We start from the raw sequence: 14,397 nt of genomic DNA on the forward strand, positions 1-14,397 counted from the left end.
TTAAAAGGTCTCTTGGGTAATTCTTCATTGATGGAGTGCTTCTCTAGCAAACCTGTTGCATGGATATGTGTCGCATAGGCAACACATTAAGAAAACTATCTTTGTTCGCCTCAGTAGATGTCCATCTACATCTGCACCAGATGTATCCACGCCTGAAATTCTTGTTCTAAGAAATTTGGTGAAGACTTCTTGAAAATCTCTATGACTTCTCAAACAAATAGCTTCATCCATAGCCATTCTATGAGGTATAAGGAGAGTTGGATGGAGAACTACACTTGATGTTACTCGTGTCCTCCCATCTATAAGTGCATTGAAGATTTTTGTTGCAAAGGATCTGAATGTCACCCCCTTCGGCCACTAGAGGAGCATTCATCCACCAACTCTTTAGCAAGATCCCATTCATACAAAAAATAAATCAACTTCTTTGGAGGGATGACATTTTCGGTAGCACCTATAAGGAAGGTCAGAAACACAAAGCTAAATACATGGCAAATTAACAAAAACTAATATTACGATATTCTAGATAAATTTATGAAAATTAGCACGTTCAAATACATGAGAAATAACAAGTTTAGATACATGACAAGTAACAAAAACAATTAGAACGCTCAGTCATAAAAAATCACGACTATCATGTAGATAAAAATAGGCTATGCACATTTGCAGCTATCCTTCTCGTTTTGTGCTTATTGTGCACATTCACACTTATCCTTCTCATTGTCCTTCATTCCTTCTAGAACGTCCTTCTGGTTGTCCATCATCCCTTTTGAGATGCCCTTCTAGCTGTCCCTTTGTCTGTCCATCATTCGTTCTAGGATGTCCTCTACCAGAACATCCTTGCCCAGAAGCTTCACAGCTTGGTCTACAATGGCATCCAACATCTGTACTGCCTCTTCAAAACTGTCTGAGTCAGGTTGGTTCCTATCTCTAAAGTGTAAATTAAAGTCCAGTTAGCATACATTAGGTACAATCAAAATTAAGCACATACCCATTTTATAGCTGCTGTACAAGGATCTTATAGCTTTTCTTTTTTTTTGTTCTACTTCTCTCTTCATCGAAGTAGGAGCCGCATCTGACCCGCATATTTTGAGGTGATTTTACCTTGTGAAACAAATAACAAATTACAAATTCGTCAATTACTTATAATCCCTATGTAATGTAAATACCCAAAAAAAAAGGAAGAATGCAAAAGACACATGTTACCTTCATGCCCTCCCTCTCCATCTTTTAGGTCCAAACCACCCTTTGCTGGATCTCTCTCAATTTCTTCCATTTGCCTTATTACCCTTTCCAACACCTCATCATCACTGTCCTCCTCATCCCCTTCTACAACAACCAAGGTAGAACCCATAATATTTACATCCTCCATGGGGTCATCCTCCACGGGGTTCTCACCAAACATGAGATGTCTATCTACCATGACATCGTTGGTGGAATTACCACATGAGGCCTGTGCAAATCCATGCTAGTGCTCTTTCTTCACATGGGGATTAAAAAAGGTATTGCTAGGAGTTTCAAAAATTACATCTTGGACACGTACACTCCTAGACTTCTTCGTAGCTTGATAGGGGTGTTTTTATCGAAGCTATACTTCTATATTAATATAAAATCTTGGCAAAATTTTATTGAGCTAGTTTTTTAGTTTCACAACATCCGTAGAACATATTACAAATTTATCTATTTTCTTTTGAATTTTAAAGAAAAAGTTGTAAATCCTGGCAAAACTTTAATTTTTTTCTCATAAAAGTTTCAAATCTTGGCCAATTTTTCAAAACTTTATTTTTACCAAGGCATACAAAACTTTCGACACCAATATAAAAGTTTCGCTTCTTATCGAAACTAATTGGAAAAAATCATCCATGTAGCTTGAGTAACATGAAATCCAGTTGCATTCCATTCTAGTACTACTGGGAAACAGATTAGTACTAAACCATCAATACCACCTTCGTTCTAACAATTACACTAGTTGTAACAGAGAAAAAGATAGTAATATATTAGTATTCTACTATAGAAATAGAATAGTATTATATTAGTATTCTACTATACTAGTATTGAATAAAAATAGATAGTCCTACATTACTATTAATATAGTAGTATGACATGACCCTTCTTCTTACACTACTTACACTTCATTAAGCTAGAGACCTTTTTTTTTCTACCATATCCCATTAGGACCTACCAATTTAGGGATGCCAATGGATGCCATATCTCCTCTCCTTATCAAGTAAGGCACTGACCGGATGGTCTTCGTCATGGGTTCGAGTAGATGCATCAAGATTTTCATGAGTCTCTCATATGGCTCAAGCATGCTATTTAAGAAAACCACATTTACATCTTCCTCTTCCATTTTCACATTGATGGCGGCTATCCTCCGGCTAGCAGAGTGGTAATGCTATGTAGTTCGTTGATGAAATCACTAAATTCTCCTCCTTAGAAGATCGTAGGCTAAACAACTTGGCTCTTAGAGTAATCAAATAGCTTGAGGCCCTCACTCCATACAATCGAGGCACAACCCCTCAACTCATCCCATAACTTCTTTCGAGGACATAGAACCTACCAAAAAGTGAATTACCGTTTGTGCAATTTTAGGGATATGACTCTTGTTGCTTTCTTATCCACATCCTTTTCAGTACTTGATGATATTGACTTGCTTAGTACTTTTTAGATAGGCCATAATCCCTTATACATTAGCAAATACTTTGCCTACATCTCATCAACATATACCAAGTATGCCATAAAATATCTTGATGGTGCTCAAGAAAAGCTCTTTCATTGACAAGGACTGACACAATTATTGATGTGCATTTAATTTGATAGAAATTGTATGGGAAATAGAAGCAGAGAGAATATAAGTCTTCAAATATACATGTGGTGTGGTTGCTCAATGCTACTTCTTATTGCTCACCCAATTAGTTCTAGCCAGTGGGTCCATTTGATATGTGAGAGTCTTATACTCGTCTTATAGTTTTAATTTCCATACCAAATGCCTCGAAATACCATGGTTGGGACACAAAAAACCCTCTCTTAGACTGCCATATCTGCAAACCCGAGAATAAAGGAAGAAGACCCAAATCTATTGCCTTAATCTCCTAACACAAAGATAATAGAGCTATATATAGCTCATCCACACTCAATCCTTGTCCTCAACTAGTTCGCCTCAATCTCCTAAGACAAAGATGATAGAGCTATATATAACTCATCCACACTCAGTCCTTGGCCTCAACTATATATATGCGTCTAGTACATGAATATGATCATTCCTTGGGAGCATATGTTGTTTCATCTCTGATGCTTGTGTTTCTCTGATGCCCGGATGCTTGTGTTTCTTGGATGCTCATCGGATGCCGAGATGCTTGCATTTCCTAGACAATCCTTATTCCCAGTTGTTTTGTACTTCCAGATGCCCAAATGCTTATGTTTCCTAGATGTTCGGATGTTCTTTGTTTTCCCAGATGATCACTTGCCTAATAGCAGGCGATGAAATTTCTTTTTTTGATTTCTAAGGATTTTTCTCATCCTTTTCCTAATAGCAAGGATGTCTAGTAATGTTTTATTTCCTATCACAAGGATCTCCACAATATCTTATAGGAGATGATTCATATTCCTTGTTGCAATTCTCGCCAAGTAAGAAGAAGGAGATGCCCTTGTTCTATCTATGTTTATCGATTATTTCTTAGATGTTTTCATATATTTTATCATCGATCCCTTAATCCGTTGTGTTGTTATCCTCTATAAGAAAAATTGCACCAGCAGCATTAAATGGCACTAGCAAGAAGACTGCGCTATAACTAAAATAGCAAGGAGAGATTTAGATGATTAATTCTTTTCATGGAATCCTGATGCAATCTTGAGGCTACACTACACTATAACTAAACTACACGCTCAGTTTCGTGGAAGTTTTTGGAGTTTTGGGAATCTGCCCATGATCTCGATTGTGTCAAAGATGTTGCATTGTTTGATTTCGTGAGCAAAAGTGGCATCAAAGCAGTGGAGCCTACTATGGCGAAGATCCTACTATGTCAGCGTCAATGCAATGGAGTCTTCTATGGCAAAGTTGTCGCTTGTACACATTTTAGCTTGGTAGAGGTGAGGAAGCATGAGAGGCATGTTGAAAGCTATTATTGCATAACCATGTGGATTAGCAGCAGTGTGACCAAGAGGGGTGTGCGAGGGTAGGTTAGCTGCAAGGGTTGGCCGTTTGGATCTCCAAGCGGTTGGGTCTTCAACAGCCACTTCCCTAACCGCCATCAGATGGTTCTGTGCGCATGCTATTACTAGCATTATGATGTTGTTCTGTACACAGTTGTTGTGCGAGATATTTCTCCGAAATATAGTGATCTTCGATGTATGTCTCTATTGCATTATCTGTATTCCATTCTCATGGATGTTACACAGATCATTTATCTTTGTTTCCCGTAGCATCTATGCATATTTATGATGCTACACATTGGTGACCATGATGGACATTGTTACCATCATGCAAGGAATTTGCGATCTGGCGATTGATTGTTTTTCAAAAAGTGTTTGGGGCATGCTCATGTCATCCGCTCCTTGCCATCATTGCAGAGGCACTTCACATGGCAGTTTGCACGTAGTGGCACTCACTTCGGAGGAGATTCGAGAGGAGATTGCTACGGTGAGGAGGCACATCCGTGGATTTTAAGATGAACTTCATCGGATGCGATCCGATCCCCAGCACCCTGCTTACGGGAGAGAGACTGCGGAAATCCTAGTTAAGAACCTCATCCAGTGGTCGGGTTGGCAGCGACTTCTATGATTGTTATCTTCGCAGTAGGCATGCATGCGCACGCACTCGCAAGGACCTTCTGATCCTCTGACACCAACGACGCGGTTGCGACGGTGTAACAATGATCTCGAGCATGGAGACATCATTCCACAAGAAACTCCGAGAGGGATCGATTGGCATTACAGTCCACCTGCTCAGTCAGTTTCACTGTCAAGGCTGTGGGTTTGGGTCTCGCTTGATGCACGCCCTCGGTGCTTTCAGTGGATGTATCAGCAACTGCTTCCCAGGTGAATTAGCACCGATCTTATTAAAAGTAAAGCTAGGAATCAAGGATTCCCCCACCACAAGAATGCTTGCATCCTCCGCCATGCGCATGCTCACCTTCTCTTCGAATTCATGTGTGTGTAGGTGATGCCACGGTACTTTAGTGTAGGTGATGCCACTATGGTCTACACTAATAGCCTGAGTGCTTTGGCCATTGCGCATAACCCAGTGTTTCATGCACGTACCAAGCACATTGAAGTTCACTATCATTATGTTCAAGAGCAGTTGTCAGTAGGAGACATAGAGTTGTCCTATCTTCCCACAGAGGACAACATAGCATATATGTTTACAAAGGCACTTCCTCGTCCCAATTTTGAAGTCTTCTGACAGGCTTTACACTTGGATTCATTTGTTACATGATCTGACATAACTTGTACATTCATATGTGGCTATATCCTTTTGGATGAACATGTGCCACCATGACCAGAAAATACTAGGTATTCTGAGACGTTTCCACAATACTTCAGCCCATACCATGGAGGGGGGTTTGTAGGCCATCTTCTCCCTATTCTAGTGATGCCCTATGGGCCCTGGTATGTGCCTTGTAGGCATAGTTATAGGCACTTAGTGTATTTTGTGCCTTTTATGCCACATAGGACACTTAGTCCTATGTGACACCTAGGACACTTAGTCCTAGGGTCTACCTACAAGTACTATGTACTTTTCTTTTCATTTCAATCTAGTTGACGTGATGGCTGATAACTATCGACTCTTATACCTTGTACTTGCTCTCTCGTTTATCGATCCTATAGTGGCATCTTTAGTATCTTTATTTTTTGTCTCAAAATCTACTACTTTGTGCCATGTTCAGAAATGGCCCCTAGTGACTTGCAAGTAGCATCTATCCCCCCATGAATGGTCTAGAAAAATGAGGGCGCGCAAAAACTTGAGTATTAATTAAGGCATCCTCTAACCATTTAAATAGCTGGCAAGTGCTCTCTTGGTCTTTCTCTAAGAAATCTGTGGGACAGGTTGCCCATTGTGCAAAACCCCTTTTTTAATTTGGATCTTCTGTAGAATGAGGCAAGACTCAAGAATCGTAGATGTCCTCATGAAACTCTTTTGCCTGCTACGACTTCCTCTCCACCCTAAAAATCGATACAGGGCCTAATTGATTGTACTTCCATCTCCAAGACAATGGAATGGTTCCCATCTCTATTAATGGGTAGCCAAACCAATGGTGTATTATTCACTATGGCATACAAAAGATTCCATCTTTTCTTGCCAACTTCCCTGTTGTACTTAGCTGCATATGAGGCCTGTTTACAAATTTCCAATCAACATTTATTAACCTTGTCAAATATTAAACCACTGCATTGCATTTACATATGTCTTGATCAAAATGCACCCTGTGATTGAAAGTTACAAACCATACCTCAACACCTTTGAGATTAATACGAATCAGTTCACATCGGCTCTCCTCATTTGGAAGAGGTATGTAAATCCTCTTCTCTAGTCTTTGCCTGTGAAGCCATAAATAACCCCCACACAACACACAGACAAAAAATTTGAAAAAGCACACCAATCAGTTTCAGGTTGTTACTGTGGCTCTTAACCAAAATTGAAGCTCACCATGACAATACGACAAAGCAGCAAGAATGATGAAAAACTAGACACAAATAATGAAAATCATGTATCAAAACGTACTCTCCTGGTATCTTATGAATTACTTCTTACTGCCTATGCTGTTATACTTACATATTTCAAATTCTTTAAATAGCAAAACACCCTCACCTAAGTGCTTCATCAATATCCCAAGGAAAGTTTGTTGCTGCCAGGACCATGACTATTTTCTTTCTCCATCTTCATTGCCACTGGTACTATTATTGACACCATCAACTTGGATAAGCAACTCTGACTTTACACGCCTTGAAGACTCATGCTCTCTTGAAGCCCTGCATGTATCGAAGCTTGCAAATCAAGCTCATACACACCACTCTTTGCAAACTTTACTGAGTACAGGTAAAGTACTGTGTAAAAGAGGCGAGCACCTTTAGTAAATCCCAAACAACCATCGCGCTTGTTTCAGTAAATGCCAATCAATAAATCCCAAACAAGGAAAAATATAAATCCCAAACAGTATACTAATCCCAAACAACTACCAAGCTTGTTTTAGTGACAATGACTATGGATGAGGGACCATCTAAATCATATATTCAGATTAGAATTCAGTCGGAATCAGACTGTAATAACAACGATTGTGCATGAGGGACCATCTAATTCACATGCTGAGATTAGCATTGAGCTGGAATTAGACTATAATAATAATGACTTTGCATCTAGTTCACAAGCTTAGATTAGCATTTAGTCAGTTTATCAGGGTGTCATAACAATAGTTTAGAATGAGAACTAGCATTAAGCTAAGATAGACTATATGAACACATCACATGGTTAGAATTACCATCTAATCGCATGTCATAAGTGAAGCAGTCATAAGAAAATTGAATCTTTGAATCCAACTAAATGCAACATTTTCAAATTATAAGGTGTAGCTGAGTGAAGCAATCGTATCCAAGGAGGTATAAATGGCGAATGATTGCTTTAAAACTCAAGTTATATAGAAAAGCCAAATGTATAGTGATCAGCCCCTAAAGTTATATACCCGGGTAATATACAACCAAGTTTTACTCTTCTACATTTTGAAAAGAAACCACCATTGTATCTAAGTATGGATGAATACAAAGACGATTTACTTTTTTTTTTTCAAAGAAGACAATTTACTACTTAACTCAAGTTCTATTGAATAGCCGATTGTATTAGAGGGGTGGTCAACCCCTAAAAAAGTCCTGGGTGATATATATCCAAGGTTACAAGAGATAAAGTCTAAGATCTTTGAAGGACTTTATATTTACACAGGGATTCCAGGATGCAGGCTTGATACTTCACACAGTAGGAGCCTTCATCAACATACTTCGCAAACTGTGGGTTCTTATATTATGGAAGGCCTTCCCACAGTTCCTCATGCAATATGACCATCTTGTGAATGACACTCTTGGGAACTCTATGTTCCTCCTCCAAGCAATCAATCTCATCTACGAAAATCTTGGGTTGTCGAGGGACCCCTTGTGAAATGGCTTCATCAAGCTCAGGACAAGAGGCAGGACTATGGCTTTCCATCTTTGTTCCTCCGCTGTTCCTTCACTCGAGACCTGTCGGGTTTTTAAACTAGTTTGCTCTCTTGCTATCCAAGATGTAATTGTTCACATATTCTAGACCCTGTCAAATCAAGCCATCTTGACATGCTCAAGGATGTAATGCAGTGAGATCTTTGCCATCTTTGAAGACCTGTGTACTGATAGATTCCCCACACATTACATTGATGAATATGACAGGTTAGTTGTATGATAGTTAAGGCTAGAGGAGGTAGGCACTCGCTAGAGGAGGTAGGCAATGGCAAACGAAATGCCTTTTTGTTGGTTTAGGATTAATTGCAACCCCCACAAAATATAATCTTTAGTAAATCCCAAACAACCACCGCGCTTGTTTCAATAAATCCCAAACAAGGGAAAATATAAATCCCAAACAGTATACTAATCCCAAAGAGCCACCGAGCTTGTTTTAGTGACAATGACTGTGCATGAGGGACCGACTAATTCATAGGTTCAGATTAGCATTCAGTCGAAATCAAACTATAATAACAATGATTGTGAAAGAGGGGCCATCTAACTCATAGGCTCAGATTAGCATTGAGCCAAAATCACAGACTGTAATAACAATGACTTTGAGGGACCATCGAGTTCACAAGCATAGATTAGCAGTCAGTCGGTGTATTAGGTTATAATAACAATCGTTTAGAATGTAATAACCATGAACTAATGTTGTTATTACAGCTTGATGAGCTGATTCAATGCTAATCTAATGTACTGTTTTGATCTTTCCTTTCTTCACTTGACTGTAATAACAATGACTTTGCATGATGGGCAATCTAGCTCACAGGCCGCCCAGATTAGCATTTTTCGATAACTGAGAAATTCTTCCATGGCAACCATCTAATCGCACATCATGGCTAGACGACGATGTATATGACTGCTACGCTAGGCTAGGCTACACAACAACACAAAGCAACTATAGACGCGCTTGGTAGACGTGCAAAATAGCGGGCGCGTCTATAGGCATTGCTTTAGTAGAGGAATTACGGGTGCGTCTAAATGCATGTCTAAAAGCGCTTCTATTTGCGCATAAATTACCGCATCTACGTGCGCATCTAACCTGAGAAAATACGGGCCCGTCTAACATCCCGTTTATTAGCACGTCTATTTGCGCGTGTATCAGCGTGTTTATTTGCGCGTTTACACTGAGAATCAGATGCGCATTTAGACACGTAAATAGATGCAAACCAGAGAATACAAAAAGTGAGATTTTGGTGTACATCATTGCTTTCCAAACATTGCCCATGATTACCAAAGCACATAATTTTTTGCAAGCCCACATATACAAGAATTCAGTGAGATGAGGAGAATGAGACAATATGTAAAATAGTTTTGCCAATATCAATTATGGGGCTACGGTTCAATCTCATCCTCAATGAGATCAACCCTTGCCAAACTATCTACTTCAAAATCCAAACAAGTGTTTAGATCTACAAATACATTCAACCCACTACTACTTGTGCCACTCATGTGCTCATCGAAATCAGCATCTCGAATGGTAGGCTCGTCCTCATGGGTAATGGCCTCAATATCTGTATCTCCTATCTCATGATCCTCCTCCTCTCTTGTATCACGGTCATCATCACGTCCATGGCCATGATCATCCTCCATACGCTCCATATTAGTAAATGTACTATACATCACTTTGGAACGTGGCATAATAGTTATGACATGCCACCATCTATTATTATCCACCATTGATTGATAGACAACCTAATTCAAACACAAATACAATCATGTTACTTTTCTTGCATCAAATATTTAAAAGCGAGTATTTTTATATGTGTGCACAGTACCTGTTCACATTGTTGCGATAGTACTAGTGTGTCCTTCCTACTTTGCCAAAACTTTGTGGAGTCAATAGTTACAAAGCCACTTGCATGGCATTTGATTGTTGCATTGGGGCCTCTTTCCACCACGTCCTTAAACCACTTTACATCCAAAACATACACAAAGAAGCGTCGAAAGTCAAGCATAATAATATCTTGGATTATGCCACAATAATCATCCATGGCTCCATTGGCTCCCTCAAAGCTAGCAATGACGCCGCAATCTTGTGTGTTTCTCTTATCATCAATCCGTTGTGTTTGAAAATGCTTGCCCTCACACCATATAGCATTGAACATAGTGCACTACACCAAGAAAAAATCAATTAAATAAGCAATCTAAATTATTGAAAGCTCCTAACTTATGCATAACATTCTATATACCGACCTTGCTCATGCATCCCCTAGCATACTCCCATTCTTCCATTGTAATACGCATCCCCTCGTCTTTCTCTGCTTTCTCCATTTCATCAAGTAGCCAATCCACATGAATATCCTTTGGAAGTGCTCTTAGATACTGAGGGTATGGCACACGAGATCCGTGGTGTGTACGAAAGAGGTCCCTTTCTTCTTGTCTTATTGCCTTTGCATCCTGGTATCTTGTCGCCCATCTTTTCATCACATCACTATTAAGCACGCAAAAGAGGTTGATACTATTATGCAACTTCGTGTCTATTACTTTGTTGCGTCCTTTCCCTTGAGGCACAATAGAGGTCATCCTTAGGTCTTCATCACCTCTCCATAGTCGTGGGAGAGAGCTATCCACATCAACAAGAAACTCAAAAATATATACAAGTGACTCTTGTACCAACCAGCCCTCGGCCATGCTACCTTCGGGTCTTGCATTTTGTCTCACGAAGCCCTTCAAGGTCTTCATGAAGCGCTCCAGGAAGAACAACCATCGTGCATGTATAGTACCACATATAGCAATCTCATCCACCAAATGCACTATGAGATGTAGTTGGGTTGTGAGAATAGAACGTGGAAATGTCTCCTCCATTAAACAAAATGCCTCCACTGACATAACTCGAGCATTCTCAAGCGTGGTGGGATCTATTTCCTTTGAGCTCACATACCTCACAAGCTCGCCCATCTTGTGAATACAATCTTTCACGTCCTTCGATGCACTACATGAAATGCTAGTAGGTAGTATGAACTGAACCCGCGAGGAGGTGGTTGATTAGTTGCTTATAGCTATTCACTCACAAATTTGAAAGGAAAAATATATTATGCACATAAAATACTTACTTGGAGCATCTTGTGCCAATCATGAGATTTCAAGCCATATAATTGCTCTACACCTCTTTTCTTGCTCTTTGTAAAGGCTCCCTTCAAACACCTCATGCATCCAGTGGGAGTACAAATTGTAGTAATAGCGCGCTTCACCGTCACCATCTCTAGCTTTGATAACATCCACGGTGCACGAGGTAAAAAAACATGCCCATTTGGCTCTCTTGAGGCCAAGCAAAGAGACCAGTTACAAAGTTTCAATAACATTTAATCTAAAATGAGTAAGAAATTTAGAATTCAATATGACACTCTCTGTTCGTGAAAAACGTGTGACCACCCTGGAACCATGCCGTGTGACACAAAGAAATTTTTCGTGTGTGGATCGAATTTTTGATCAGACTATACGATTGTGTGCACAATAGCAAGTGTGATGTTGTGTCAGAAGACTTCAAAGACTAGATCCATAGGGAAGTAGGTGAGATTTGCATTTTTGTGTGCTAAAAAGCTTGTTTTTCCACCTCCTAAGGATTGGGGTGTGAACAAAAAGTGGACACCCTTAGCTTGCTACTTCCCATATATATATATAGATATATATATATATAGCTATATATGTATATAGCTGAAGCAAGGAAGGGATTTGAGGAAAGAGGGACAACCACAAGTAGTATTAGTCATATAGGTGTCTTAGCAAACAAGGGTTAAAAACTAAAAAAGAAAAAAGAGAGAAAAAAATTTAGAGTTTGAGTGTGCTTTTAGCTAGGGAAGAGCATACTCTTAGTAAATTTTGATACTTAATAAACATGCAAGTGATGCAATTTGAAAAAGAAACTGATATGAGCAATTAAATATATAGGAATACTGCTATCTATCTATCTATCTATCTTTACATATATATATATATATATAAACTAGTAATCAACTGAAAAAAACCCCAAGAGTCACAACAAAACAATCATAGCAGGATGCTATAAAGCAAAGGCATACCAACCACCCCAAAAGAGATCATGGGAATAGATGGAGGGTGGCTACAGAGCAAAGGCAGCTATGAAGTAAGCATGGGGGGGGTTCTCTCTCTCTCTCTCTCTCTCTCTCTCTCTCTCTCTCTCTCTCTCTCTCTCTCTCTCTCTCTCTCTCTATTTCACATACGCACGCACGCACAAACGTATGTTTTTAAATGTAGATCTCAAGTAGTGCATATTTTTAAACATGATTAGATGTTTAGATTACGCATTCATCAATAATGGTAAATAGCTTCAATACAACTAGGTACATATCTTTAAGTACAAGTTGACCCAATCGAAATCCTCTTCTAAGTGCTTAGTTTGATTTCACATATGTATGCAAGCCTGAAAATAAGATGTTGCAGTTGGACCCAATAAACTAAGAACCAATGTCATAAGGGAGTAAAACTTTACAACTGTGTGGAAGGTATGTAGTCACACCACATTTAAAAAGTTTCATGGTCATGATATCATAATTAGTATCTATATTCCAAACTTTAAGGCTCAATTTATGTGCAAGCACATTTCACCATTTCGGAGGAACACATGTAAGGGGTAAATAATTTCACAAGTCATGGAATGCATAGTGTGCGCCTAATGTGCAATCCAAATTAAAGTGTTTATTGTAAGTCTTAGTTATCTCATTATTTATGTGATGGAGTTATAATTCAAATTTATGCTCACTAGCATAAGATAAATGACTTTTATAATTTGATAATAATTATGTATAATCTCATGATTTGTACAATTAATAACTAGAGACCTTCCATGCATAAGCTAAAAAACGTATTCTAGTACTAGTATATTAGAGCACTAATGGAGTAATCATATAGTACTATATTAATACTGATATAGTGCCATCTATTTCTATTAAGTACTAATATAGTGGACTGTTTGTTTCTACTCTAGTACTAATATATTAGAGCAGTAATATAGTATAGATATATAACACTAAGACAATATTATCTATTTCTTTATAGTATTGATATAGTACTAATAGAGCACTATTCTAGTATTCATATAGTAGACTACTAATGCCTATTAATATACTACTAACATAGTACTATCACAGTACTAACATAGCACTATTTGTTTCTATTCCAGTACTGATATATCAGAGCACTAATGTAGTACATCTCCGTCTCCATGCTAGTTGCACATGTCTGGCAGTTTGCGAAGGTGTATGGGATCAACAATCTGGGACTTGTGGCATTGCTCCAAAAAGAGGTGGTTTTTGAGTCAACTTGTTAGCACGATAGTTGGCTGAATACGCAGTGGACCAGTTCGCCACATATGATGATGCTCGCGATGCATTCTTGAGATGGTTTCCTAGGGAAAAAATGATTCCGCAAACTCTAGATAGATTGCACTGCTTGGATCAGGGAGATTAGGATGTGGACGAATATGCGTCCAAATTCAACTTACTCATGCAACGTGTGCCTGCAAATGAACGGCCTGCTCAGGAGGTACTCAATGACTTCTTCATTTCGAGGCTATCATGGGATCTGTGGACAACATTGGCCATAGTTGAGGCCATAGTTGATCAGACACAAGCAACGCTCGAGGCGGTCATGGCACAAGCAGTGCGGGCGGGGGATTCGTTGCATGGGAGGACATCCAAGAACCGAAAATCCACGAAGAGTAAAGCCAAGAAGAAGATGCCAACATCCAAGAAGTCAGACGATAGTGATGCAGACATGGAGGTGACCAGCTCGGAAGATACCAGCTCAAAGGAATCTAACTCAGAAGCAGAAATGAAGACCCATAGAGCCTCTAAAGGGGGCAAGGGCACTTCAGTGGCTTCTGGAGAAGGATCAATACCTTAAGGCTTGAAGGGTATCTGGTGTGCTCATTGCTGCAATCCTGGTTACTCCGCAGTCGAGTGTGCTCTTAATGCGAATTGGTGCGCGGTTTGCTTGACTAATACGCACAACACAGAGGAATGCCATTGTAATGGGCACGGCCAGAGAGCAGTTGGTCAGCAGCAAGATGCAGTTGTGTCTTTTGTTCAAGAAGAGCGGCAACAGTAAGCGTTTCAGCCACAACAGCAATCGTTTCAGCCACAGCAACAGACGTTCCAATGAGGTAGAGGCGACCGTGGCCGTAGAGGCAGGGGTCGG

The sequence above is a fragment of the Dipteris shenzhenensis genome, chromosome 28 (genome assembly GCF_047967505.1).
Source record: "Dipteris shenzhenensis isolate YYH24624 ecotype China chromosome 28, Dip_SZ_1.0, whole genome shotgun sequence".
In the NCBI taxonomy this organism is placed as follows: domain Eukaryota; kingdom Viridiplantae; phylum Streptophyta; class Polypodiopsida; order Gleicheniales; family Dipteridaceae; genus Dipteris; species Dipteris shenzhenensis.